Raw genomic sequence first — 27,780 nt, forward strand, 5'->3', positions numbered from 1 at the left:
TCGGAGAGTTCCCCATCGGCCCGTGTTTGAGGAGACCCCTCCATACCACCTCATCTTGTCACCCTGACCAATTCCTTCGTCGGACTTCTCGGCACCTGAGGTTAGCCTTCCCACCTGAATGCTGAGCTGCTGACCGCGTGCCGGGCCCCTGGGCTGTGAGCTTCAGGACACAGGCCCCTGTGACTGTTCACCACCAGCCCCAGAGCCGAAGAGCTGTGCGAACAGTAGCTGCTGCTTTTAAGCATGTCCTCACGCGGGCTAACCTGCCTGCCAGCTCCCAGTGAGCTTGGGAGTAGGTCACCGAGTCTAAAGGTGACCGGCCAGCGGAGGGGCTGGGTGACAGGGCAGCGCTGGGCCTCGGGTCCCTGTGGCCGTCTGGGAGGTAACTGTAGCCCGCCTGTTACGTAAGCATTCCTACAACCACCGCATTTATGGGGAAAGCAGGGTAAGGTCACAGCACTCAAACACGTCACCAGTGACACAGAATAAAATAAACCTAATAAATAAGAGTAACCCTGTTGTTCTGCACGTGCCCAATGGTTACGAAACACACAGCCACAGAATCTGAGACCCGTGACCCTGCAGAGGCCTGGAGCTGGCTGTGTGGAGGCGGGTGTCTGAGGGGTGCAGCCGTGAGGGACTGTGACAGGGATCTCTCAGTTGGATGCAAAGTCCGGACCCAGATGCAGGCGCTGGTTACTCGTAACCCACGCAGGGGTCCGAGAGGGTGTATGCTCCAGGCGTGTGCGTGCTTTCTGCCCACAGGACTTGGTGCAGCTGGCGGCAGCTCTGTGAGTTCAGTCACCCACTTTTCTCTGAGACAAGACTGCCAGAAGCAAAGGCGAACTTTACAACATGCTTATTCTGTGCCTTAGCACCACCATCACGTTGGAACAAATCCAAGTCTTCAAATCCAGCATTTGTACAGAATCGGAAACAGGTCAGAGCAAGTAGGAGCGTTGAGGATCATGACCCACAACTGGAGCTTGGCAGAGTCCCCTTCCTGAGGCCCACTGGGTCTCCGCAGAGCCCGGGCAGCACCTGAACGGTGAAGCTTCATTCCTCCGAGCACACCTTGCAGAGAGCAACGCATGCGTCACACACACCTCCCGCAGCGGCCGGCAGCAGCCAGACATTCATTTGAAATCTCCACGTATGCAAATGCTGAGATCAACACTGCAAAAATCATTATGCTTTACTCCATAGAAGATCCGTGTGGTTTGAGGATAAAAATACAGTAAGACCTCGATAGGGCAAGGGGGTGTCCATTAAAGCTGCAAGTCTGTTATATATTGTAGTTTGTTTTCTGAATAGGTACGTTAAAAAATTGACAAATTAGTTAGTTTACCTTGTTTTTACTTATGTAGACACATTTGTGTAATTAAAATTAAATACATATGAAAAGTCTAATTTCACAGAGAGGTTTTCTCTATGTAATACAGTGCTTTTAAATTTACACTGAACAGGCGTAGTAGAGGCGGGCATTCACCAGTCAGCACCAGTAAACAAATGCACACGCTGGGCATGGCGTGGCACAGCCAGAACAGCAGCCCCCTCGTGAAAACTGCTCAGGAAGTCACACCACCCCACAGCAGCACCGATGTGGCGTGATCACAGGCCAATCATTCGCCAAACATCATTGTGCGCCTTGGATTTGAATATAAGAATATAGTTGTAGATACGTAATATTTATTTTTTTGGTGAAATTATTACAGTGTTTTTCCCCCCAACATATGGCCTAGTCACTAAAATTTGTTAAAGATAACGGTGAATTAATAACAAAAAAAAACCTGTTAAATATAAGCAAACCTTGGTTAAAAGCATTTTAAAATTAATAGGTTGTTAATTTGCACATATCACATATGGACTAGAAATTTTGTCCATTAAATCCAAAGTCTGTTAAATTGACGTCTGAAAATCTGAGGTTTACTGTGATGTGTGAATAACTTAGAGCAAAATGCGGAACGTCCTGCCCTCCCCCCATCTTTAAATACTTCCTCTGCCTACTTTAGGTCAAGAGCAAAATCTAGGGTGTTCTCAGCACTCAGGGAGAGCACCCCCCAAAAAAATTCTGTGCATGTCAAGTATGAGAACAGACAACTGCTTCACTATCCTATATAATAAAACCCTAATATGCAAAAGGAACGACCGGTCACTATGATGTGAACTGACCACCAGGGGGCAGACGCTTAATGCAGGAGCTGCCATGATGCATACTGGCCATTTACAGAGAAATGGCACGGCAGATCTGGCACTCATAAAGCAACACTCAGCTTCCCCCAAGTGGGACACAGGCCCCACCACCACGCCAGAGTGACAGCCACCAAACTGCAGCTGACGCTGCTGAGACCCCGTGGTGCAAAATGTGGCCCACAGCCCCACCCAGCCCCGCCCAGCCCGGAAACGGCTGTTGTAAGCCCCAGGTAATGTTGTCATGTAGCAACACCCAGCTTTCTCTCCCCGGCAACGATTAGCCTCCTTGCAGTTCCTTCAGCCCAGAAACACTTCTTGCTTTACAGCAGGTGCAAACATTTCACACTGTAACCAGATGGCTGTGAAGCGTCTTCTTCATGCCTCATCTCATCTGACCCTCACAGAAGTCCTGGACTAGGTAGATAGGAAACTCGATGGAATCCTATTTTCTTTTCATTAGCTGGAAAATGTAGATTTAGAAAGTTTAGAAACTTGACCCGACTGGACCTTGAAAATGACTTCAGTTTTCTCACTGAGCAGAAGAGAGTCAAGCACTGACGCAGTTAAATATTTTACCCTTTGTTCTCCCTGCATGATCTACAATAATAATCTGCTTCATGTTGATATTTACTGCTGCGTTGCTGACAATTACCTGAAAGAGAAGTTGGGGTGCTTCACTGGGCTGGAAAAAGTTTAGCTAAATCGGAAAGCACGTTTATCTATATACTAGAGGCCCGATGCACAAAATTCGTGCAAGAGCAGACCTTCCTTCCCCCGGCTGCTGGCACTGGCTTCCCCCTGGCACCCGGCACCCAGGCTTCCCTCGCAGCCCCGGCTCCGTCTAGAAGTACATTACAGTTTTATTAACCTATATAATAAAGATATAATAAAAATATAATATGCAAATGGTCATTATGCTGTGAAGTGTAATGACTGGATCAGCAGGAGGGTGGGACAACAGCAATGAAGACCAAATTAAACAGGAGAGCCCATATAACCCACACAAGGAATATTCCTAGAGCACCCAGCTCAGAAGATAAAGGAGACTGCACCAAGTCCCACAAGAAGGCCTCCCCATTAAGATTGGGAGGCATAGCAGTCCTATTAAATACATGGGGGGGGGGGGGGGGGGAGACGAACAAAAAAAGTCAATAATGGGAAACAAAGAAACAGACCAAAACAAAACAAAACAAAACAAGAAAAAACAGAAGAAATCTCCAGAAAAGCAACTAATGAGACAAGCCATTTAGCAGCTATAGAGTTCAAAGTTGTGGTTCTAAGGGTGCTCAAACAACTTAGAACTATAAGAAACTTAATGATAATTACAAAGAACTTAGTAGGAACTACAGCAGCATGAAAAAGGACATAGAAATCATGAATAAGAAATAGTTGAAAATGAAGAATGACATATCTGAAATAAAGAATACCCTGGAAGAAATCAACAGTACATTAGAAAAGCTGAGGAAAAAAGTCAGCAAATTGGAAGACAAGGGAGAAAAATAATCACTAAAAGCAGAAAATAATATTTAAGAAGCATGAAAACACTTTAAATGAACTGTGGGACAACATGAAACATCACAACATCCATGTAACAATAGTAGCTAAGGGAGGAGAAAGTGAACAAGGGATAGAGAACCTGTTTGAAGAAATAGTGACAGAAAATTTCCCTGGTGAAGGAAAAGTTTCACAAGTTCGGGAAGAGTCCCAATCAAAATGAACACAGAGACCCACAGCAAGATACATCATAATTAAAATGGCAAACGTTAAAGACAAAGAATTTTAAGGACACCAAGAGATAGTCAGTTAACTACAAGAGAGATCCTATAAAGCTGTCACATGATTTCTCAACAAAAACACTAATGGCCATGAAATATTCTAAGTAATGAAAAGCAAGGATATGAAACTAAGACTACTCTATCTTGCAAGGCTATCATTCAAAATTGGAGATGAAATAAACAGCTTTTCAGACAAAAAAAAAAAAAAGAGGCAAAAGAAGTTTATTACCACCAAACCAGCATTATAAGAAGTGCTAAAGAGACTGTTGCAAGAAGAAGAAATAGAGACATAAGTATAAAGGGGGAAAATGGCAAAAATAAGTAGCTATCAATAATAACAATAAATGGATTAATTGCTCCAATCAAAAGACACAGGGTACCTGAATGGTTAAGAAAACATGACCCATCTATCTATATGCAATCTACAACAGACCAATTCCAGAACAAAAGAAAGTAAAAGGGTGGGAAAAGATTTCCAAGTAAATGGAAACAATAAACAGAAAAAGGAGGCAGCAGTATACATACAGTAGAACTTTGGTTCTCAAACTCGGTTAGTTCCGGAAGTCTGCTCTAGAAGCAATGTGTTCAAAAGCGGAGTGGCTTTTCCCGTTAGAAATAACGTACGGTGAATTCGTTGTTCCAGACGCCAACCGACTCCCCGTTTCAAGCTTTCTGCCGGTTAACGTGCTGTTTAGCCTGTAAACACACACTCCTTCCCTACCATTTATGGAGCACCACCCCCGACCAGCCTTAAACAAATCGCTTCAGTATTCCTGGGGAAGTGTTTCAGGAGGCCAGCATGTGGCACCTTCACTTGCTGTCACTGCTAACTGCTTTCCCTTTATCCAGAGCAACAAGTTTTTCTACCTCTTCAACTGTCTGTGATCCTTGCTCCTTTCGCACCATTAACAACATTAGCACTATTGGTGGCCACTTTATGTTTTAAAATCGTCCGTTTGACCGTTTGACCAGCAACAAAGAAAAAAACCTCCAAGATACTCAGCACAATTTCCTAAGATGTAGGTGGTAAACTAACTCATACTGACTAGCACGCTCTCTCCTTTGCTTGTGGCCTGAGAGGCGCATAAGACAGGTGTGAGGTTGAAAACGGCAGCTTGTTCAACAACTGAACCATTTTCCCCCTGAACAACTTGGTGGAAAACCAGACTTTTCGAGATGGGAGACATTCAAACGGATGTCTGACTCTAACAAAAAAACTCCAAAATAAAGGCCATAATAAGAGACAACTAAGTCTGCATAATAGTAAAGGGATCGTTCCTGGGAAACACATATGTAGCCCATAGAGAATGCTGAGATATTTTAAAACTCCTGGAGGACCTTAAGGGAGAGATAGACAGAAATACAGACAGAATAGGGGATTTTAACATCTCACTGACTTTACTCAATAGATCCTATAAGGTTCTCCCTCCCCCAACTGGTGGGCGGAGTTATGACATTACTGGCATCTGTCACAGAGACATCTCTAAGACACTGAGCCACCAATCAGTGCATGCCAAAGTGTCCTGGAGCCCACCCCTTCCTGTTCTGCCCTGGGTCCAACCCTCTCCTGTTCCTCTCCTTAAAAAGACCCCCAGACCAGCCACGTGCTGCTGATCCTCCATGTCCAGGAGGCAGCCCAGCTGGGTCCATGCCCCTCCAAACTCCTCAATTCTGATTTCTCTACCTCCGTAATGAGTCCCGCTCATTACTGGGGAATAAACTTTAAAATATCTCAGTGGTCAGTTTCCTGTGCCTCAAACCTTACATCTTGATGCGGTCACACCCACCAGGGCCTGAGAAAGCTGCTGGGTCCCATCCCCCGTGTCTGCTCTCCATACACACGGGCTGAACAATAAACCAGAGGTGTTGGAGGCCACAGAAACCCCAGACGCCCGAGTTGCCTGTCGGCCAGGGGAGCCAGTGCTCAGCACTCGAGTTAAAAGCCGGAAGCTTCGCCCTGGCCGGGGTGGCTCACCTGGCTGGACTGTCGCTCAGTACACCCAAACGCTGCAGGTTCGATTCCTGGTCAGAGCACAGAACCAGGCTGCAGGTCAGGGTATGTACGGGAGACAACCAATCAATGTTTCTCCCCCCCCCCCCAAAAAAAAAATTATTTTCAACAAATAAAATGGCACCTCCTCTTTAAGAAAAGAAAAAAGTTAAAAGCTTCCCACGGTCACGGACCCAGGTCTTTAACCTGCGGGCTTTGTTCCTCTCTATGTGCTCACCAGGACAGGCCTGCCCTCGCGGAGAGCGAAAAGTCTGGGGGGTCTTACACCTGCGACAGTGCGAGCCCGGGGGAAACAGCGAAGGCAGCTCCGCCAGGCACCGCGTGGCGCAGTCCGCTCACGAAGCCCACTCCAACGCAGGGGGGCGGATCGACGGTTTACTCCGAATTTATTTATTTAAAAAAGAGAGGAAACAGAGATGTCAAGTAAGGTGAAAGGTCACACAGCCAGCAAGCGGGGAAATCAGAATCTGAGCCCAGGACTGCAGGCTCCTCTCTGTGTGTGTTAACGTGAACCCGGGCAGCTCAGGCAGCCGGGCTCCTCTAGGGTCAGAGGAGTCCGGGAGGACACAGGGAGGTCACTGTGTCCCGGGTCACTGTCTAAATCTGGAGGGCAGAATCAGGACTGAGCCAAAACCGGTGTGGCTCAGTGGGTAGAGCATCAGCCTGCGGACTGAAAGGTTCTGGGTTCGATTCCCGTCAAGGGCATGTACCTTGGTTGCGGGCACATCCCCAGTGGGGGGTGTGCAGGAGGCAGCTGATGGATGATTCTCTCTCATTGATGTTTCTAGCTCTCTATCCCTCTCCCTTCCTCTCTGTAAGAAATCAATAAAAATATATTTTAAAAATGTTTCTTTAAGAATTAGGACTGACAGGCCACGATGACCTACACTCTGGACCCAGGCAGAGCAGCGCGGCTGCCACCGCTCCCCACGTCTACGCGCCCGGTGCATCCCGCCCCTGCCCCCGCTGTGCCCGGCGGCCTCCGAGTGCCATGCTGTGCGGAATGGTGGGCAGCCTCCTCTGCTCAGGGCAGCAGCCAGGAGGAAGGAGGAGGCTCCAGTGCGAGGGGAGAAGGGACTCCTGACCAATGTCTGGCCCCGCTTGACCTGGGGGCCGCCGCCTGCACTGGAATCCCTGGTCTCTGATGCCCTTGAGCTGCGCTGGCCCTGAATCCCAGCCCTGAGTCTGTTTCCTATTTACTCCGTAAGGCCCAGCACTGGATACCCGACCCCGGGCAGCACTGGTGAGCACCCACGTGCCTCCCTGATTACGGGGATTATGTTCCCCACAGCGCTGTGGGCGGCAGCCATGTCCTTGGGGAGGCCGGCGGGCCGATGCTGCCTCCTGGGAGGAGGCCCCGGGAGCGGCCGGCCAGGGTGGGAAGTGCCGGCTCCGCCCGGAGAGGGGGAGCGGGGGACCCGCCAGGGGTCAGGCTGGGTCAGGTGTTCTGCTCAGTTTGTCACAAGCATGAATGACCTCATTTCATTCTCACCCAAACCAAGAAATGGAAGGGCCTAGAGCAGGGCTGTGGGACATCCAGCCCTCAGACCTTACAAGAGCCACAGAAACCATTTGGCCTGGCCCTGCCAGGCCATGAGGGGCGAGGTAAGTAAATGTCTGACCAAATATAGCAGCTCGTGTTTAAGCTGATGATTTTGTACGGCCCACGAACGATGTTACAAATAAGTATCCACAGAGCCCTTGGCGAGAAAAGGCCCCCCACCCCTGGTCTAAAAGGAGCAGCCAGGGGGACTCCGGGAGCACTCGGGTGGCCAGAGGAGGGGTGAGTAAGAGACGGCACCGGTCTCCGGGCGGGGTGACCATCGGCTGCTGGTGAACCCAGGACCGACCTCTGGCCGTCCTGGGACGGTGGCTTTCCCAGGAAGCGGGCGCTCAGTCCTAAAACCAAGAAAGTCCTGGGAAAGCCAGACACGATGCTCACCGAGTAGCCGAATATTGGCCACAAACTCCTATTTGCCCTTCAAAACCCAATACAAAGCCCCCCTTCCTCTGTAAGGCAGGATATAGTGGGGAAAGTGAGAATCTGGGTTTGAACTCTAGTTCAAATCCTAGCTCCACGAGGAGAGCTTAGGAGGGCCACGCTCCTGTAGAAGGGGCTTAGCAGACAGTATCTATGATGTCCCAGAGCTTCAGAGCCCTCAGCCTGCTCTCTGTCACCGGTCCGTCCTCCAGAGACCCATCGTCCTGCCCTGAGCCACCGAGCAGACCCGCACACACACCGAAAAGTAAGAAATAAGATAAACTCTGTAACACGCAGCCCCGTGAATACTGACCTCCGCTTCCGTCTCTCCGTCACCCTCGTCCCGACACCAGCAGACCCGTTTCCACTGGCTCTTCCTCCCCCGCGATGGCACAAGAGCCGCAGAGGCGGCGGCGAAGTGAACAGGAGCCGCTCGGAGGGGCGGCCGGGCGGGGCGGCCAGTCCGCCGGAGATGGAGACGAGGCGGCTCCGTGCGCGATGAGCCTGGCCGTCGGCCCGCTCCGGGAACCGCCACAGCCCGACGGAGGAGGCAGGGTGCACAGAGGCGGACAAAGGGCCCGGCGGACCCGCTCCGGGAACCCGCCACAGCCCGACGGGGGAGGCAGGGTGCACAGAGGCGGACACTGGCTGCTGGAGGCAAAGGGCCCGGCGGACCTGCTCCGGGAACCCGCCACAGCCCGATGGAGGAGGCAGGATGCACAGAGGCGGACACTGGCTGCTGGAGGCAAAGGGCCCGGCGGACCCGCTGCCGGGGCCGGGCCTGAGGCTGGCAGGGCCGGGGACGCACTGACTGCGGAGGGGGCTCTGGAGGCGCCTCTGAGGAGGAGCGGGGCCTGGCCAGCCAAAAGCAGGCGGCTTCCGCCCTGAGAACCCAGGGCCTTTGTCACCGAGACAGGGGCCTGTGCGGAGGACTCGAAACTCTGTTAAATGCCAGGTGATGCTTGCCTCCAGGCTGGCCAGTGAGGGAGGCCTTCCTGCACCGGGGAAAGGGGAGAGGAGGAGCAGTGACGGAGTTGGGGGGCAGGGGCTGGGTAGAGAGGTCACAGCCCACCAAGGAAAGAAGAGGACAGTGGAGTGAGAGAGGCAGCAGCAGAGGGGACGTCTGTCGCCACAGCCGGCAGACACTCGGGGTTTCCTGCGTGCCACACGCTGTCCCCCTCGTTAACCATCTATTTGTCCCGGCAACCTTAGCCGCCACTGTCATCCCATTTTACAGATGAGAAACCGAGGCACCGAGAGGCTAGGAAACCTGCCCGTGATTGCTCACCCTCCTAGGAGTAGCCAAGCCACAGTGAGACCATCCACCTTGCCACGGGCAAGTTGCCATGGTGGGTACCAGACGCCCGGTTCCCTTTTATTCTGCACCCTCCCCGCCGGGCATGAAGCACGGGAGGGAATGCTGGGGCCCCCGTCCCTGACTTCCTCCAGATCAGCTGAGGGTGCCGGGTTCCCGGCCTCTCCCCCACCAGATACATCGGGGTGTGCCCTGTGCTTCCCTCGTCTCCAACGTCACTCATCGGGGTTCAAGCATCCGCGAGGGCGCTCGTCTGCTCTGCTCCCCGCCACTGTCCGCTCCCCTCCTGGCAGGCACCCAGGCAGCCTCTGCACCCCTGCCTCGGACCGGAATCACACTTCCTGAGATCCTTCGGTCCCCCAAGTGTGGCGACGTGGTCTGTCAGGAGGCAGCCCTGGAACGCCAAACCACTGCCGCACACGCCGGCGCGGGCCCCTGCTCTCCCTTTTGCCGTGAGGAGGAGCAGAGAACAACTGAGCGCCCGTCCTTCCCCAGATGCAGCCGTCTTGTCCCAGTGGCTCTCGGAGGAGGTAACTGTGCCCCCGCCCGCCCCCCCCCGGGACAGTGGCAGTGTGTGGAGACATTTGTGGTTGGCACAACTGTGGGAGGGGTGCTCCTGGCGGGAGTAGCAGAGGCTGCTCAACGCCCACAACGCCCAGGCAGCCCCCCCGGAGCGTCTCCTCCTGTGAAGCCGGTGTCCCGGCCCAGGACCGCCTTTCCCGAGGGACAAGATGCCGCTCCCGCGGCAAAGCCGAGACCGGCACCTCCAGCCAGACAGGAGCTTCGGGGAAAGTCTTCTCTTTCAAAAGACTGTGCAAAACTGAACAATGCAACTAACAGCCCGAGAGGAGGCGAATTCTTAGAAACCATTCCAATTCCATTCCCACTCCAACAGGTTTCCAAATGGCAAAAACAAACAAAACAAAACAAAACAAAACAAAACCACGCTGATTAAAGCCCTCATACCTGACAGAATGCCCGCCCTGCTCCTGGGCCACACCTCAGCACTCGGACACGGCACTGGAAATCCATGCCAGCGCAGACTTAGCGTTCTCATTTCCTTTGGTGAACAGTTCAAATCTCACCTCTGAAATCAATGAAACAAGGACAGCAAGCCACGGGGGGGAGGGGGGGGAGAGGTGTCCTTTTCTCTCAATGCTAAGCATCAGATCTTCCGTAAGTTTTGCTGGAAGTGGCAGACAGCGTGAGTTTTCCAGCATATACGCTTTTCGTTTATGTTCAGTAGGCTTGGTGTGAAAGATGAGGTGACCAGGAGACAGAAGCAACGAAGATCAGACAAGGAGCGCATTCACTGTCGGCTGCCAGACGCCCCCATGGGCTGGAGTGTGTGTGAAGTTGCTGCTTCTTAACCAGGGGCCCTTTGCATTCTTGCCTGAAGATCTCGTCATTTCAAAAGCACGCACAGCAGCTTCCACACTTCCCGACGTCGGCCACTACACGGTCCCTTGCAGGTTACACAGCAGTGTGCCCACCGCACACACAGGGCCGTGGCCTGGGAGAGCCCACCTCCACGTAAACCACGGCATCAGGATAACCCCTCGGCTTTGTTTGTGTGAAAACGGACAGGTTTCGCCTTAGCATTCTATCCCAAAAGGTCTGTTCCTGCTGTTAACACGGCGGCTGGAGACCTGTGCCTTCCCATTTCAGCACAGACACCGGCGTGGCGGGATCCACACAGAGCACTGGCCGTCCTGGAGCAGGCCGTCCAGGCCTGCGGCCGCTCCCAGGGCTCAGGGAACAGGAGGTCCTGCGGCCGCAGCAGCTGTTCTCTGGCCACCACGGTGCAGGGCAGTCCTGAGACCGACCCTAACCTTAACAGAGACCCGGGGTCCCGAGAGTTCCCAGGCCCGGAGCCGCCAGCCCGTTCCGGGAAAGCGGCCGGGATGAATGAGGGGAGTGAAAGGAGCCATCTGGCAGGTGGCGGCAAACGAACACCCACTCTGCTCAGAAACTGGGGTCAGGGTGTAAAGGTTATTTTAGCAACTTCACAGCTTAACACATGGAGTCTGTTGTCCTTCTAAGTGGACAAATGCTATTTGTATCTCTTGGATGTGAGAGAGTCAAGAGTTCATGATCACAGTTGTGAACTCTTAGCACATGAAGGTCAAGAGTCTTAACAATTATAAAGTTACTAGAGGCCCAGTGCGCGCATTCCTGCACCTTGAAAGGAACTGTGGTCGAGGCTGCAGTGGGCACAGGGGTGGGTCTGGCCCATCCTCCACGCCCCCACCTGGCCCCTCCTGCCACAGACCGATCCCGTCTGCCGGCATGCTGATGGCACCGGCCCGGCTCACGCCCGCCGACAGCACATCAGCAGGTGTGAGCTGCGACTGCTCCCCCAATTGCCCCTCAGGAGCAGGGGGAGGTGGAGGAGACCTCAGGGGCGATCAGGGCACCCGCTGACAGCTCTAGCAATCAGGACTGGCACTGGCAGCGGGTGTAAGTGGGGCTGGTGCCAGCAGCAGGTGCGAGCACCTGGCAGGACCGTGGTACAAAGGATTCTCAGTAACCACCAGAGGCTTGCCCGATGACAGGGTCTGGCACCCTGCTCTACTGTTCCACTATTTCGCTGTGGCTGACACCCGCCATGTTCCACGCGCATCCCCCTGGTGGTCAGCACACGTCATAGCAACTGGTTGTTCGGCTGTTCGGTCTATTTGCATATTAGGGTTTTATGTATAGAGATTCTCTGTGGCAAAACAATTGAGGCATTCCACTCCAATCAGAAATGAGTCAAGCTGCCCACATTCAAGCCCATCACTCAACACTGTCCCGAAAGTTCCTGCTAACAAAGCAATAGCCCAGCCAGTGTGGCTCAGTAGTTGAGGATCAACCTATGAACCAGGACGTCACAATTGAATTCTGGGTCAGGGCACATGCTTGGATTGTGGGCTCGGTCCCCAGTGTGGGTTGTGCAGGAGGCAGCTGATCAATGATTCTCTCTCATCATTGATCTTTCTGTCTCCCTTCCTCTATGAAATCGATAAAAAATTTAAAAAACAAGGCAACAGCAATAGTGACATAATTATTGGTAAAGGGCAACAAATCACCACCACCTGAAGGTGCTATGATTATAGAGTTAGGGAATCAACTGCATGGCTTTAGAACGTGCAAGCATTTAACAAAGTAGCAGCACGTAAATAAATCCCTGTCCCATATCCTGGGAAGCTCCCACTTTCCCAGGGAGCTGGGAAATGCTTTTTAAAATCTCTCTCATTGGATGGATGGATAGATGGATGAATGGGTGGGTTGGTGGATGAGTAGTGGATGGAGGGAGGGATAGATAGAAAGCCAGCCAACCTAAAAACAATGCTCCCATAATTAGATTATATCTGAAGAAAATGGAAACATTTCTAAGAATAGTAAAGAACCCTTGTGCATTTGCCAAGTATAAATAAATACTGTCAAGATGTCACTTCTCCAAATCAATTTATAGGTTTACCATCCCACAGTCAAACCCACAAGTGGCTTCCAGTTTTGGATTTTTTCTCTTTTTCTCCTATTTCTTTCTTGGAACATTGTTATAGTTTCTGCATTTTAAGAAGGATAAACAAAGCAAGGGTGCACTTTCAGAATATGGAAAGGAAGGACATGTGGACGTCACTGTTAGGATCATTTTACTTGTGACATGAAAGCAAAAAGAAGTGCAAAGGTTGATGGTTTAGAGTAAGTGGCTAACAGCCGATTCTGTTCACAAGAATCCAACCAGCAACAAAAAAAGTAAAGGAGATTGGCCTTCCTGCCCATGAGGTGGGCCCCTCAATCCACGAGCTGCACAATTTGATGAGGTCACATTCTCATCTCTCAGCACATGCGAAAGCATAGTATTGTTTAAAAAATAAAAGGCTAAGTGACTGACCGTACTTCTGTCCGACCATCAACCGACCGACCAACGGGTACATATGACACGCACTGGCAATTCAAAAAGCTGACTCACGCATGCGCGAGACCTATAAAGCACTTGCTGGCGCCAATCGCATGCAGGTGTTTCGATCTGTCATCACTGACCATGAATTTGGTTGTTTGTGTTGACCTTCTGAAGCTGAAAGAAAGCGTGTCATCGACAGAATATGTCTGAAGACCGGCTATTGCCACAGCGTACCTCTGAAGCTGAAAGAAGCCGGCTTTAATAAATTTAAACAATTTATATACTATTTTCATATACATTTTGCTAATTTTATCTCTGACACTTCTATTATAAGAAAGGGCGGATGGCAATATTAAATTCTAATTAATTTCCTTTCAATGTGCACGAATCCTTGCACCGGGCCACTAGTTTAAAAAATAATAACTAAAATATGGATGGATGTTTCCTACACCATGGATGAGGAAGAACTTCAGAACGGAAGCAGTGGTGAAATCATAACTGCAGGGCTGGGAGACGGGTGCAAACTGAGGCGACTGAGGAGGCGCGAGGGTCAACTCCAGCCCCGATCACAGGAATCCTCGGAGGTTTGCAACTCCCTCCCTCCCGGAGTGAGCTGTGCGTGGTGTCCAGGGCAGCCGCCACAAAGCACCGCGGACTCAGTGGCTGAAACGTCAGAAATGTATTGCCTCAGCTCTGGAGGCAGGAGTCCAGAATCCAGGTGTGTCAGCAGGCTGGCTCCTTTCGAGGGTTATGAGGAAGACCCTGCTCCAGGCCTCTCCCCTTCACTCGCAGATGGGTCTCTCTCTCTTCACATCGTCATCTCCCTCTGTACATGTGTGTCTGTGTCCAATGTCCGCTTAGAAGGTCACCAGTCCTGTTGGATTTGGGCCCAACAGTGACCTCATTTGATCACGTCTGTAAAGAATCTGTTTCCAAAGAAGGTCCCGTTCTGAGGTCCTGGAGATTAAGGCTCCAGCCTATCTCTGCGGCACACAGTTCAACCCAGAGCAGAGCCCGTCAGGGCCACAGAGGTGCACAGGGTGCCAGGAAATGGCCAACACCACGGCGAGCCCACCGCTCCCGTCTCCACTCCTGCCTGACGGCGCCCCTCTGCCCTGAGCACACTGAACAGAGCTCAGTTCCTTCCCCAGCCACCCCTATTCCTCACACCACCTGCTGATTGTAGCCGCCGCATGGATGCTGAAGCCACACGGCTCTCCCAGTGGGACAGACACTTCCACGCCTGCCAGCAGCCTCACATCACACCCATAAAATCCACCTCCTTCCCGGGCCCCACAGCCGATTTCCTTTCATTTTTTTAGTTTATTTTTTAAATTGTGAGCAAATGCCCACGACATAAAATGTGTCATCTTAACCATGTTTAATGTCCAGTCGGTGGTACTGAGTACATACACGGCGTGCAACCATCACCAGCATCCATCTCCAGAACTTCCCAAACGAAACTCTGTACCCACTCACCACCAACTCCCCCACCGCCTTCCCCACCCCTGGCTCCCACCATCTGCTTTCTGTCCGCAGGGATCTGGCCTCTCTAGGGACCTCATATAAGTGAAATCATACAGCATTTGTCTTTTCTGTGGCTAATTTATTCATGAGCATAAAGTCCTCGGGGTTCATCCACATTGTAGCAGTGTCACAATTTCCTTCCTTTTCAAGCTTGAATAATATCGTGTGTGCATGCGTACGTGTGTGCATTCCATATTGTGTTTATCCATTCATCTGTCAGTGGACGCTGGGTGGCTCCCTTTGGCCTCTGTGAATACTGCTGCTGTGAACATGGTGCACACACATCTCTGAGTCCCTGCTTCTGGCCTCTGTGAACACTGCTGCTGTGAACATGCACACACATCTCTCTGGTCCCTGCTTCTGGCCACTGTGGACACTGCTGCTGTGAACATGCACACACATCTCTGAGTCCCTGCTTCTGGCCTCTGTGAACTCTGGTGCTGTGAACATGCACACACATCTCTCTGGTCCCTGCTTTCCCATCTTTTGGGCATTAATCAGAAGTGGAGAGCTGGGCCACACGGTAGCTCTCTGTTTAACTTCTTAGGAACCACAGTGGCTGTGCCATTTCACTGCATTCCCACCAGCACTGCAAAGGGTTGCACTTTCTCCTCACCAGCACCGTTTATTTTCTGGGTTTTTTCCGGTGAGTGTGAAAGTGGCACCTCATTGGCCTCCAGCTCGTTAGTGGCATTAATGACCACCCTTTCCCGGATGACATGTCAGCCTCACAAGGGCAGGAACCCGTGTCCCTACTGTTCTCCGCCTCGTCCTGAGAGCTTAGAACAGCACCTGGCACTTCGAAGGGAACTGAGCAGCTTGGGGAGGGAAGATGGATTTGAAGGCCATTTAAGAAATTAAAGAGACAGGCCACCCTGGCTGGTTTGGCTCGATGGATAGAGCATCAGCCTGCAGATTGAAGGGTCCCAGGTTCGATTCCGGCCAAGGACACATGCCTGGGTTGCAGATTCAATCCCCATTGGGGAGCATTCAGGAGGCAGCCAATCAATGATTCTCACTCATCATAGATGTTTCTATCTCTCTCTCCCTCTCCCTTCCTCTCTAAAAATCAACAAAATATATTTTTAATAAATAAATAAAATAAAGAGACAGGCCTCAGTGACTGACTGGGTAGATGGGTGAGGGAGAGAGAAGTTTCCAGCTCTGGGCCCGGGGCAGCCTGTGAGAGAGAAGCAAAAGCTACAGCCCATCTTGGTAGCAGCTGGTCCCTGTAGTCTGATCTTTCTCTAAGCCTCAGTTCCTCCTCCGTGACATGGAGTGAACACAACGGTGCCGCCCGCCCGCGGGGTCAGTGAGGTATGCGCGGGGTCCGGCCTGCACACTGCCCACCACCCTCCGTAACGTCAGCTCGCCCTCCTCAGGGGAGCTGGGCCGGCTGCTGCTCTCCCCGCCGGGCCTGCAGCACAGGCCCGGGGGTCCTGCAGCAGAAAAGCTATCTAGGGAATGTGTTTTAACAAAGCAAACGCCAGGAGCACGTGTCTGTGCTCAGAGCTGTGGCCTGTAAAAGCCTCCCGCTTCCCCGCCGGCTTGGGTAGAGAAACACTCCCGGCTGCCCCAGACCTCGGGCGCCTCCGGAGCCACACAGGGAGCGGGAGCCGCACAGGTGCTGAGCTGCAGAAACTCCAGCCGCCCCTTCACCGCACCGCCCGCAGCGGGAAGCCTGGAAGGCCAGGGTCTGGGGGCACATCCTAACTCTCAGCCGGACGGGCTGCTGCAGGCGCGGCTGTTCCAACGCTCTGTGTCTGTGTCGTCTTGGCGTCCAACGCCGCTGGGCGGGCTGTGTCTGCCACCATCCTCTCCCCTCCGCCACAGGCCGGTCCCGCGTCCCCGTGGCTCATGGCGCTGAGCCTCATCTACACAAATGCCAACGTCTCTTCAACTCTCAGCAACACCGCTGGGCCACGGCTCGGCTTCCCGGGCACTCTGTGCGTGGAAAGTGTGACGAGGCTGCAGTGCCAAGGATGCCCGGGTGGCCAGCTGCCCCAGCACTTACCCACTCCTTCTCCACTCTTCTCTTCTTCAAAACACACACCGAACAAGAGGACAGCGATAACAATGCACAGGCACAGCATGCCCAGCGGGCGGGGAGCCCACTGACAGGAGCACACAGAGCCCCCGGGGAATGGCCACATTCTCTATCTCTGGTCGTGGTCACACAAGCGTGTACACTTGTCAAACTCACTGAACACTTAAGACCTGTGCGTTTCATTATATATGAAATGTCTTCGTTGTAAAATTAACTAAAAAGAATAACACAACAGCAACAATAAGACTACAATCATTCCCCTTATCCACAGGGGATTCGCTCCAAGACCCCAGCATAGAACCCAATCCTATACATACTGCAATTTTCCTTATACATACATACCTATGATAAAGTTTAATTTGTTCAGTAATGTTCAGTAATAAGAGGATAATATGTCTTCCAGATGTCCTTCCTGACGAAGCTGGGGCCCGGGGAATGCAAACTGGCTCAGCCACTATGGAGACCAGCACGAATGTTTCCCAAAAAACAAAAAATAGGCCTACCACACAATCCAGCACACCCATTTCTGTGTACACATCCAAGGGAAATCCAAGCAGGACACTGAAGAGAAATATGTACTCCCATGTTTATTGCAGCATTATCCACAGCAGCCATGGTATATTCATCAATGAGTGAATGGATAAAAAAACATGTGATATATATATATATGTCCAATAGAATACTACTCAATAATGAGAGAAGAGAAAACCCTGCAATTTGCAACCATGTGGATGGAACATAAAGGCGCTGTGCTGAGTGAGACAAAATTGTAGAAATGTTCTCCGCACTGTCCTATAGGCATGTCTCATAACAGAACACAGTCAGGAGGCAAAGAACTGAGAAAACGGACAATCCAGAGCAGGGGTCTTCAAACTACGGCCCGCGGGCCACATGCGGCACGCAGAGGAGTCTGATCCGGCCCGCCAGGTTTTTTGGGCAGTGAGCGCAGCCGAGGTGTTACAGTAGGAATTAGTAGTTCATATAGTCCGGCCCTCCAGCTCTCTGAGGGACCGTGATCTGGCCCCCACTTTAAAAAGTTTGCCGAAACCGGTTTGGCTCAATGGATAGAGCGTCGGCTTAGGGACTGAAAGGTCCCGGGTTCGATTCCGGTCAAGGGCATGTACCTTGGTTGCGGGCATATCCCCAGTGGGGGGTGTGCAAGAGGCAGCTGATCGATGACTCTCTCTCATCGATGTTTCTAACTCTCTATCTCTCTCCCTTCCTCTCTGTACAAAAATCAATAAAATATATTAAAAAAAAAAAAAAAAAAAAAAAAGTTTGAGGACCCCTGATCCAGAGTGTCAGGATCTATGGATAAGATTTCAAAATACTCATATTCATATGTTCAAATCATGAAAATAAGGGTTTGTTTGGGTGTTTCTATTTTACTGTGGCATATTTCTGGAAATAGGTTTTTCACAGATATTTATGAGAGCACGTGCCAGAACCAGATAGGTCTCGGTCAGTTAACTCTAACTTGCCTCGGCACTCACTTGCTGAACTTTAAGCTCAGTCAACAGTCTGAAAACAAGGCAAGGTTCGACCTCCAGCTTTTCAAAACACCCTGGAAAGACGCTGGTCATTCCACCGCTAAGTGTTTCCCTCTCTTTCGAAGACAGTGGGAAGCTACTTAAGTTCTGGGTCCTTGTATTTATGGATGAAAATCCACCCTTACATCTTTGCTCTAAACTCTCACGTGTGAAAGAGAATTTCTACTACACTATAGAATAAAATTCTGGGAGTTTTCTCAAAAAAATTAAAAACAGAACTATCATATGATCCAGCAATTCCACTTCAGGATAACAAAAACAAAAACACTACTCAAAAAAATATATGAATAGCCAAGACAGGGAAACAACCTAAATGCCCATCAGTGGATGAATGGATAATACAATGTAGTGAATATGCAGATATATATGCATACACAGAGAGATGTATATAATGGAGTACTATGCAGCCATAAAAAGGAAGGAAATCCTGCCATTTGCAAAAACATGGCTGGCCTTGAGGGTTTTATTATAAAGGAAATAGGTTAGACAGAGAAAGCCAAAGATCATATGATCTCACTTAAATGTAGAATCTAAAAAACACACACCAAACTCATAGATACAGAGTGGGGAAGTGGGCAAAATGAGTAAAGAGACTCAAAAGATACAAACTTCCAGTTATAAAACAGATAAGCCCTGGAGATTAACATATGTAATCCACAGCACGTTAACTATCTCTCTCCATATAAAAGCAAAGTGACCATCCAGCCGAATGGACAACCGAACAGGCTGCATGGAGTGGCCAGGCTGGCAGGGGGGTTAGTGAGGGGCGACCCAACAACGGAGCAGCAGGCTGCGTGGGGTGACCGGGCCCACAGGGGTGACAGTTGGGGGAGACCAGGCCAGCAGGGGAGGCAGTAAGGGGCGATCAGACCAGCGGGGGATGTGGGGGGAAGGGGGGAGTTAGGGACGACTACACCAGCAGGGGGTGGGGGGGAGAAGAGACAGTTAGGAGTGATCAGGCAGGCAGGCAGGTGAGCAGTTAGGAGCCAGTGGTCCCCGATTGTGAAAGGGATGTCCGAGGGGTCCCAGACTGGAGAAGGTGCAGGCTGGACTGAGGGGAACACACACACACACACACACACACACACGAATTTCAAGCACGGTGCCTCCAGTAGTTAATAAAAGAGGGAGGAGTGATCAGGTGAACACAGGCAATGATGGTGATCATGATGGTAGATACGTGCCATTACACACTTGTCGGCATCCAGAGAATATACAACTCGGTGAGTGAATCCTAATGTAAACTACCGACTGTGGTTAATAATACTGTCAATATTGGTTCATCAATTATAACAGACTACACTCACAAAAGTTTAATTACCACACTAACAACGGTGTTACTAATAAAGGGAATTGTTAGGGAGCATGAAGGACTATATGGAAGTATTTTTTAACTTTCTGCTCAACTTTTCTGTAAACACTAAATTGGTTTTTAAAAATTAATTCTATTAATAAACAAACAAAAATAATAAAATTCGCCGAAACCGGTTTGGCTCAGTGGACAGAGCGTCAGCCTGCGGACTGAAGGGTCCTGGGTTCGATTCTGGTCAAGAGCATGAACCTTGTTTGGAGGCACATCCCCAGTGGGGGGGGTGCGGGAGGCAGCTCACCAATGTTCCTAACTCTCTATCCCTCTCTCTTCCTCTCTGTAAAAAATCAATAAAATATATTTTTAATAATAATAATAATAATAATAATATTCCACAAATGTCTGTGTTGGGGCTAGCGCTTCTGGAAAATTCTCAGAGCCATAACTTGGAGCTAATTAAGTTAATAACCTCACCGTGTCAAAAGCTGGCTGCTCTTCCAAAGACAGTTAAGGTAGAAGAGGGTAAAGGGGACAAATGGTGATGGGGTTGTGAACACACAATGTGTGTAAAATTTTACGCCTGAAACCTGTATAATTTTATTAACCAACGTCACCCCAATAAATTCAATTGAACATCAAAAAGTCAGTTAAGAAAAATGAAAGGGTCAAACCACCTGGGAGAAAACATGTATAATACCTCTTCAGACAACATTCTTTATTCCAAAGTGCATCAACAGTGAGACAAAAATCCAAAAGGTAAGAAGGAAAAAGATTTTAATATTCACTGCACAAAACAGGTTCAAATCCCAATGCACACATCAAAGGTGTGCAACTTCACCAGCCATCAGACAACGCAAATCAGAGCCACCGTGCACACAGCTCACACCCACCAGGATGGCTGATGTTAAAATGGCGACAATGCAGCGCTCCTGAGGACGGGGCGCAGCCAGCACGCCGCCCGCTGCCGGGGGAGTGCCACGCAGTGTGGTCCAGCTGTTTCCATACCATCCCCAGGTGTGTATCCGAGAGAAGAGAACGGTGTGTCCTCACAGAGGCTCCTGCACGAACGGTCCTAGCAGGCTGGTGCACAAGAGCCCAGAACTGAACACCACCCCATGTCCTTCGGCCGGGAAACACACACACTGTACGTCCACACAGGAAGTGCTCCTCGGCGGTTTGTAAGAGGTTACGCTATTGATAAATACAGTGATGTGCACGATTCTCAGAACACGATGCTGAACAAAAGCAGCCAGACACGAAAGTATACAGGGTGGGGCAAGAGTAGGGTTAATGTTGTGAGTACAAGAAACAGGGTTCATTCTTCTATTATCGTTTATTAATCACTAGAGGCCCGGTGCACAAATTCGTGCCCGGGTGGGGTCCGGCTGGCCTAGCCCAATGGGGGTCCATTGGGCGGGCTGGTGGGAGGTGGGGGGAGAGAAGGGAGAGGGCCACAGGTGGTTGACCGGCCGGCCCTGCCCCAATTGGGGTGTTGGGGGCCGATCAGGGGAGGGGCCGGCGGAGGAGAAGGTGGGGGAAGTGATCGGGCTGGATCTGGCTGGTTGGCTACCGCAGTGCACGTCATAACCACCAATCATTCCACCGTTTGGTCGCTGGGCTTTTATGTATGTAGATTATATTATTCTCCATACAAACAACTTAGCCTTGCTTTCGCCCAACCCTGTATTCCATTCGAGTGGAGCTCTAAAAGGCAAAACGAACCTGCCGGCAGGAAGCAGGGAAGCCGCGGCCCCACGGGCGCGTGAAGGGGACTGGCCGCCAGGAGGGAGCCGTGGAGAGTGACGGGATGTTCGTCCCGGTCCTGGTGGCAGTTCCCTGAGGGTGCACTTTTGCCAAAACTCATCCAACTGTACCCTTAAAATAGGTACATTTTTTTAAACTGTGGTAAAATACAGGACATAAAATTTACCATATTAACCATCTTTAAGAACACAGTCCAGAGGCATTGAGCACATTCACTCCCATCCTCCACCTCCGGAACCTCCTCATCTTCCCAAACTGACTCTGTCCCCGTTAAACACCAGCTCCCCCTCCCCTCACCTGCCCCGCACCCCCCGACTTCCTGTCTCTGCGACTCTGACTCCTCCCGGCCCTCCTGGGGGTGATCCCACAGCCCTTTTGCGACTGATTTATTGCCCTGAAGACAGTGCCGCTGAGCTTCACCCGTGCTGTGGCAGGTGTCAGAATGTCCTTCCTTTCTAAGGCCGGTCCCATTCCACTGTACGGACGGACCACGTGAACGGACACGTGGGCTGCTCCCACGCGGCTTCTTCTGTACTTTGGCATCGAGCCACTGTCCAAATGAGACTGTCACCTGAAATATGGGCTGAATTTTCAAAATCCACACGTTGAAGCCCGTTAGGGGGGCTTATTCCAATGTGATAGCCTTTGGGAGGTAAAAGGTTTAGGAGAGATCATGAGGATGGGACGGTGATGATGGCATTAGCGCCCTCATTGAGAGAGAGAGAAAGAGAGAGAGAGAGAGAGAGAGAGAGAGAGAGGGTGGGGGGAGGGGGCTCCAAGAGGAGGCACCAAGGAAAGGCCCCGTGAGGCCCAGTGACCAAGTGGCCCATCCATAAGCCGGAAGCTGGCCCTCCCCAGGGGCCAGATCTGCTGGCACCTTGACCGTGGCCTCCCAGCCCCCAGAACTCTGAACGGTGATGCTGCTTCAGCCCCTCAGCCTCCGGCATTCTGTGAGAGCAGCCGCCTGACAAGATCTCTCCGAGGCCTCCAGACACTGGCTTTGCCACCTTCCTGACTCTGCTGCTGACTTTCTCAAGAAGGAGCCCTGGGCGTGGGAGAGCACGGCAGACACACCCTGCAGAGCCCCAGGCAGCGGTAATGAGGATAACGGCCCATCTCCACGTGACCCGCTAAGCCCGGTGATGGGGCGCCTGCAGCAGGGACCGCCACCCGCTCTGTGCAGGCGCGCCCAGCGTGCCGGGCAGGCTTCCTCTCCCGCAGAGTGTAGACCACGACGCCCACTCCCAGGTCCACCCGCAGCCCTTCTCCGGGGACAGGACCCTTCACACCCCACCGCACAGCGAGTCCAGCGACAGCGCTGCCAGCCTGGCGGCGGCGAGACAGCCTGGTGCTGCGGCGAGGCCGATGGGCACCCGGAGGCAGCACCTGGCGCCCACAGCGGGTAGATGTTGCCACCAGGCTCTGCACACGGTAGGTTCGCACCACACGGCACAGAGTGGTCCAGAAGCTGTGGTTCGGGTAGGATGCCCTCTCCATGCCTCAGTTTCCCCATCTGTAAGACAGGGAGGCTGAAATCTGTTCCCTCAGAAGGCTGCCGTGAGGGCTGGCCTGCCTCTGAGCACACACCTGTCACACTGAATCCTGGGCTGTAGTTATTGCTATTTCATTATTCCTATTTTCTTCTTCTTAAAGAAGACCCTTTAACATTTCATGTAATACTGGTTTGGTGATAATGAATTCCTTTAGCTTTTTCCTTGTCTGGAAAGCTCTTCATCTATCATTCAATTCTAAATTATAATCTTGATTCTAGGTTCTTTTTCTTCATCACTTTCAATATTTTGTGTCAATCCCTTCTGGCCTGCAAAATTTCTGTTTAGAAATCAGCTGACAATCTTAGGAGATCTCCCTTTTAGGAAACTAACTGCTTTTCTGTTGCTGCTTTTGAGGTTCTCTTTGTCTTTAACTTTTTGCATTTTAATTATATGTGTTTTGGTGTTGGCCTCTTTGAGTTCATCTTGTTTGGAACTCTCTGCACCTCCTGGACTTGTCTGTCCATTTCCTTCACCAGTCAGCCATCACTTCTTCACATAGGTTTTCAATTCCTTGCTCTCTCTTTTCTCCTCTGGTGCCCCTACAATATGAATGTTAGTATGCTTCAGGTCCCTTCAACTATTCTCATTTTTAAAATTCTTTGTGCTGTTCTGACTGGGTGTTTTCTGCTATTTTATCTTCCAAATCACTAACATGATCCTTCATCTAACCTACTGTTGATTCCCTGTAATGTATTCTTCATTTCGGTTATTGTACTCTTCATTTCTGACTATTCCTTTTATGTTTTCTATCTCTTTAAGTTTTCTCTGAGATAATTAAAAACCTTATGATTAGCATTTTGAACTCTGCATCTGGTAATTTGCTTGTCTCCATTTTGTTTAGTTCTTTTTCTGGAGTTTTGTTCTGTTCTCTCACTTGGTACGTATTTCTTTGTCTCCTCACTCTGGCAGCTCCCCTGTGTTTGTTATCATGAGTCAGGTAAAACGCTGCATCTCCCCGCCTTTAGAGTGGACGTACGCAGCAGGTGTCCTGTGGGGGCCAGTGGCACGGTCCGCCTGGCCACCTGAGCCAGGTGCTCCAGGTGTGTCCTTTGTGTGGCTGTGTTGTGCCCTCCTGTTGTATTTGAGCCTTGATTGTTTGTGCACATCAATAGGCTGATCAGCTGTGAGAACAGTGGAGGGGCTGCTATGCAGAGACGGACTCCATAGAGCAGGATCCACTTCCACGAAGCTCTGGTGCCCACTGAGTCTGCCCGTTGAGTGTGTCACTAGTTGAAATGGGGAGAGAGGGGGTACCCTGGTGAAGGCTGAAGCTGGCCATTGGATGTGTTAGCTCTGGGCCTCTTGGGACATATAGGCCAAGGTCAGCCACTGCCTATACCTCTCCCAGGGCCATTTGGTATAAGCTACAAAGCACTCTGCAGTTAGTTCCCATTTGTGCTGGGCTTGCAGGTGACTGGAAGAGGCCGAGCTGTGAGCTGAGGCCAGCCGCTGCTGCCGCACGGCTTGTGGTGCTTAGCAAGGACCGGACATGCCGCCACCAAACAACACTGCTTGTTGGGTTTTGTGAACCTTTCAGAGATTTTAGGAAAATCCATAGCAAAAGCCAAGACAGGCAGTTTGTATGGAAAAACCAGTGGAAGCAGCGTGGGTGGGGTGGGGTCTCAGGGAATCACCGGGGTGGGATAAACAGTGATAACCAGGCTGATGGCTACTCAGATATGCCGCTGCCTGCGCCTGCAGGGGGAGGGCTCTGCCAGCCCTTCTGTCTGGAGGAATCGGCCGCGGCAACAAGAGTCCCGAAGCCAGACAGTTCAGTTCTCCATGCGTGTCCCCGGAGCCTTCCACTCTCGCCAACCATTCCCCAGCCCTCCGCCCAGCGTACTCTTAGTCATGAACAATAAAAAAGTGCAGGGAACACGGACTCCAGGTGGCGGATTGAAACCTTTACTAGATTTCAGCCGAAAACGCCTACTGTAATACCACTGCTCACGTGACGCAGCCCCGTAAAAATAAAGATGACTCACGGCCCCATCTGAGGGAAAGGTTGGACCACTTGAAGTCACAACCAGTCACGCTGACTTGCAGCAAGTCACGCTGAAAGCAAGACCCTGAAATAGAACCAAAGGCGAACAGGCAGGTCGGCCCGCAGGTCAGGCCCTCCCTGGCCCGGCCTCCGAGTCCTGAGCCGGCACACCAGCCACACGCGCACGGTGACGAGGAGAGCAGCGAGGGCGCTGGGAAAACACGGTCCCGGCTGTCCTGGAGGCGGGCCGCGGGTCACGGAGGAGTGCGGGGTCCGGACTCCCCAGAAACGGTTCTCACTCTGCGGCGGCGGAGCCGTCTGCCAGCAAAGCGGAGCCTGGATCTCACACTCCACGTGCACGCGGGCCCGGGAAGTTTCCCGCGGGCTCTGACTCAGACCCGCCGGCTCCCCCGGCTTCCATCCACACGCACAGAAGATGACGAAACAGCCACTCCGCTGAACAAGAAGCCATAGGCAAGTCCAAAACCCAGGAACTCTTCAGGTCACAAGTTAATTATTTTTAAACCACATCAACTTGGAGATCAAAATAACTCATTAAAATGAACAGTTAATTTTTTTAAACCCTAACAACGAGTGATTAAAATTCACTCAACCGGAAAGGCAGTGTAGCATAGTCAGAGAGGCAGTGCATGGTTTAGAATCAAAACAGAGCATGGTCTAGCTTCCAGCCTTGCCCTGGCCCCCAGCCCCATTATCTGACCTTGAGAAGTCACCTGACCTCTCCTGAGGCTCGGTTTCATCTGCTATTACAACAGTCTGTTAAACAAGAATACTTCCTAGGGTTGCTACGAAGATTAAATGAGAAAGTTAATATAAAGTGATTGAAACAGCCCTAACTGGTTTGGCTCAGTGGATAGAGCGTTGGCCTGCGGACTGAAGGGTGCCAGGTTCAATTCCGGCCAAGGGCATGTACCTTGGTTGTGGGCACATCCCCAGGAGGGGGTGTGCAGGAGGCAGCTGATCGATGTTTCTCTCTCATCGATGTTTCTAACTCTCTATCCCTCTCCCTTCCTTTCTGTGAAAAATCAATAATATATATATTTTTAAAAGTGATTGAAGCATCATGGACATTCAATGGCAGTTTTCAAGATAATGACTATCAAAAGTAACAAAATCAAAATTATTTTTTACAAACTCTAAAAAAGGAAAACAAAAATGTTATACCATATAGCCAAAACCTATGAGGGTAGCCCAAGCCATGTTCAAATTGAATTCTTAAAAGCTTTCATTGTATTGAAAGAATGATATTAAATTCTTCATTTATTCATTTTCCAATTTCTCCCCCCCACCCAAAAATTTAAACATATGATGAGTCATCTAAACCAGCGTTTTTCAACCGCTGTTCCGCGGCACATATGTTGCCTGGTGTGCCGTAGGTGCAGACAAGACAAGAATTTTATAATTTTTCACTATTTTGTTTACTTAATATTTCATAATAAATTAATTATAAAATACTTTCTTTGTGTTTATTTGATTCCTATTCAAGAGAATTACTTTATATATAGTCAATATAGGCACAGAGTTAAATTTTTTAACATTTTCTAATGGTGGTGTGCCTCGTGATTTTTTCATGAAACAAGTGTGCCTTTGCCCAAAAAAGGTTGAAAAACACTGATCTAAACACTTCACATGGGGGGAGGAGGGAGTTAAGAATAATCTCAAAATGGGAAGAATTAAGATTATAATAGTAACTAGTAAATTGTGGTTGGGGGAGTGATGCGGGGGGGGGAGAGGGGAATTGATAAATAAATCCAAGCTCAACTTTTCTGGAAAAAAGAAAAAGCAAAGCTGGCAAATCTAAATAGACATAAAGGAGAATATACCAACAAGATTAATAGCATGCTATTAAGTCTGAAAATCTCAACAAAAGTTGAATTAGAAGGACCCAGAAATTCCACTACTGGGTATTTATCCAAAGATACTCAAAACACTAATGTGAGAAGATATATGCATCCATATGTTCATTGCAGCATTATTTGCAATATCTGAGATATGAAGGCAACCTAAGTGTTCATCAATGGATGAATGGATAAAGAAAAGTGGTACATATATACAATGGAATAGACTCAGTCATAAAATACAAACAAAACAGAAACAAACTCATAGATAAAGAGAACATTTTGATGATTGCCAAATTAAATGGAAAAAAATGCTGTGATGGCAATACTGACATGCGACAAAAAGGATTTTCAGACAAAAGCTATGGTAAAACACAAAGAAGAACACACATAATGATAAAGGGAGCAGTCCAACAAAGGGAATAACCCCTGTAAACATTTATGTACTTAACTGATATCTTCAGAGCATTCCCCCCAAAGCAGCAGAATATAAATTCTTTACAAGCACAAATGGAATGTTTTCTAGGATAGACCACATGTTGGAACATAAACCAGGTCTCAATAAATTTAAGAAGACTGAAGTCATATAAGCATTTTGTCTGACCAAAATGCCATGAGACATGAAATCAATCACAAGAAGAAAACAGAAAAACACTATGACGTGGACACTAATAACATGTTACTAAACAATGAATGGCTTGACCGGCCAGCACGGCTCAGTGGCTGAACTTGGACCTATGAACCAGGAGGCCCCGGTTTGATTCCCCGTCAGGGCACATGCCCTGGTTGCGGGCTTGATCTCCAGTGTAAGTCATGCAGGAGGCAGCTTCTCATCATTGATATTTCTATCTCTCTCTCCCTCTCTTTCCCTCACTCTGATATCAATAAAAATATGTTTGAAAAAAACAACAATGAATGGCTTAACAATAAGATCCATGAAGAAATCAAAAGATACCCTCAAACAAATGAAAATGAAAACACAACAACCCAAAATTCTAAGAGGGAAAGCAATCCTAAGAGGAA

General features: G+C 50.1%; 1 protein-coding gene and 1 long non-coding RNA gene across 2 annotated transcripts in view; one reads left to right on the top strand and one right to left on the bottom strand.

The window, feature by feature from the left end:
* Positions 1–27,780, bottom strand: part of INSR (insulin receptor) — a 127,119-nt gene that overhangs the window by 67,185 nt on the left and 32,154 nt on the right. The window lies entirely within an intron of this gene.
* On the top strand, positions 22,818–25,956 carry LOC311623238. The gene is made up of 2 exons (XR_014795131.1): positions 22,818–23,897; positions 23,946–25,956. It is a non-coding gene; the product is annotated as an uncharacterized lncRNA (long non-coding RNA).

This window comes from Pipistrellus hanaki (assembly GCF_964339955.1).
Source record: "Pipistrellus hanaki genome assembly, chromosome: 5".
Lineage (NCBI taxonomy): Eukaryota > Metazoa > Chordata > Mammalia > Chiroptera > Vespertilionidae > Pipistrellus > Pipistrellus hanaki.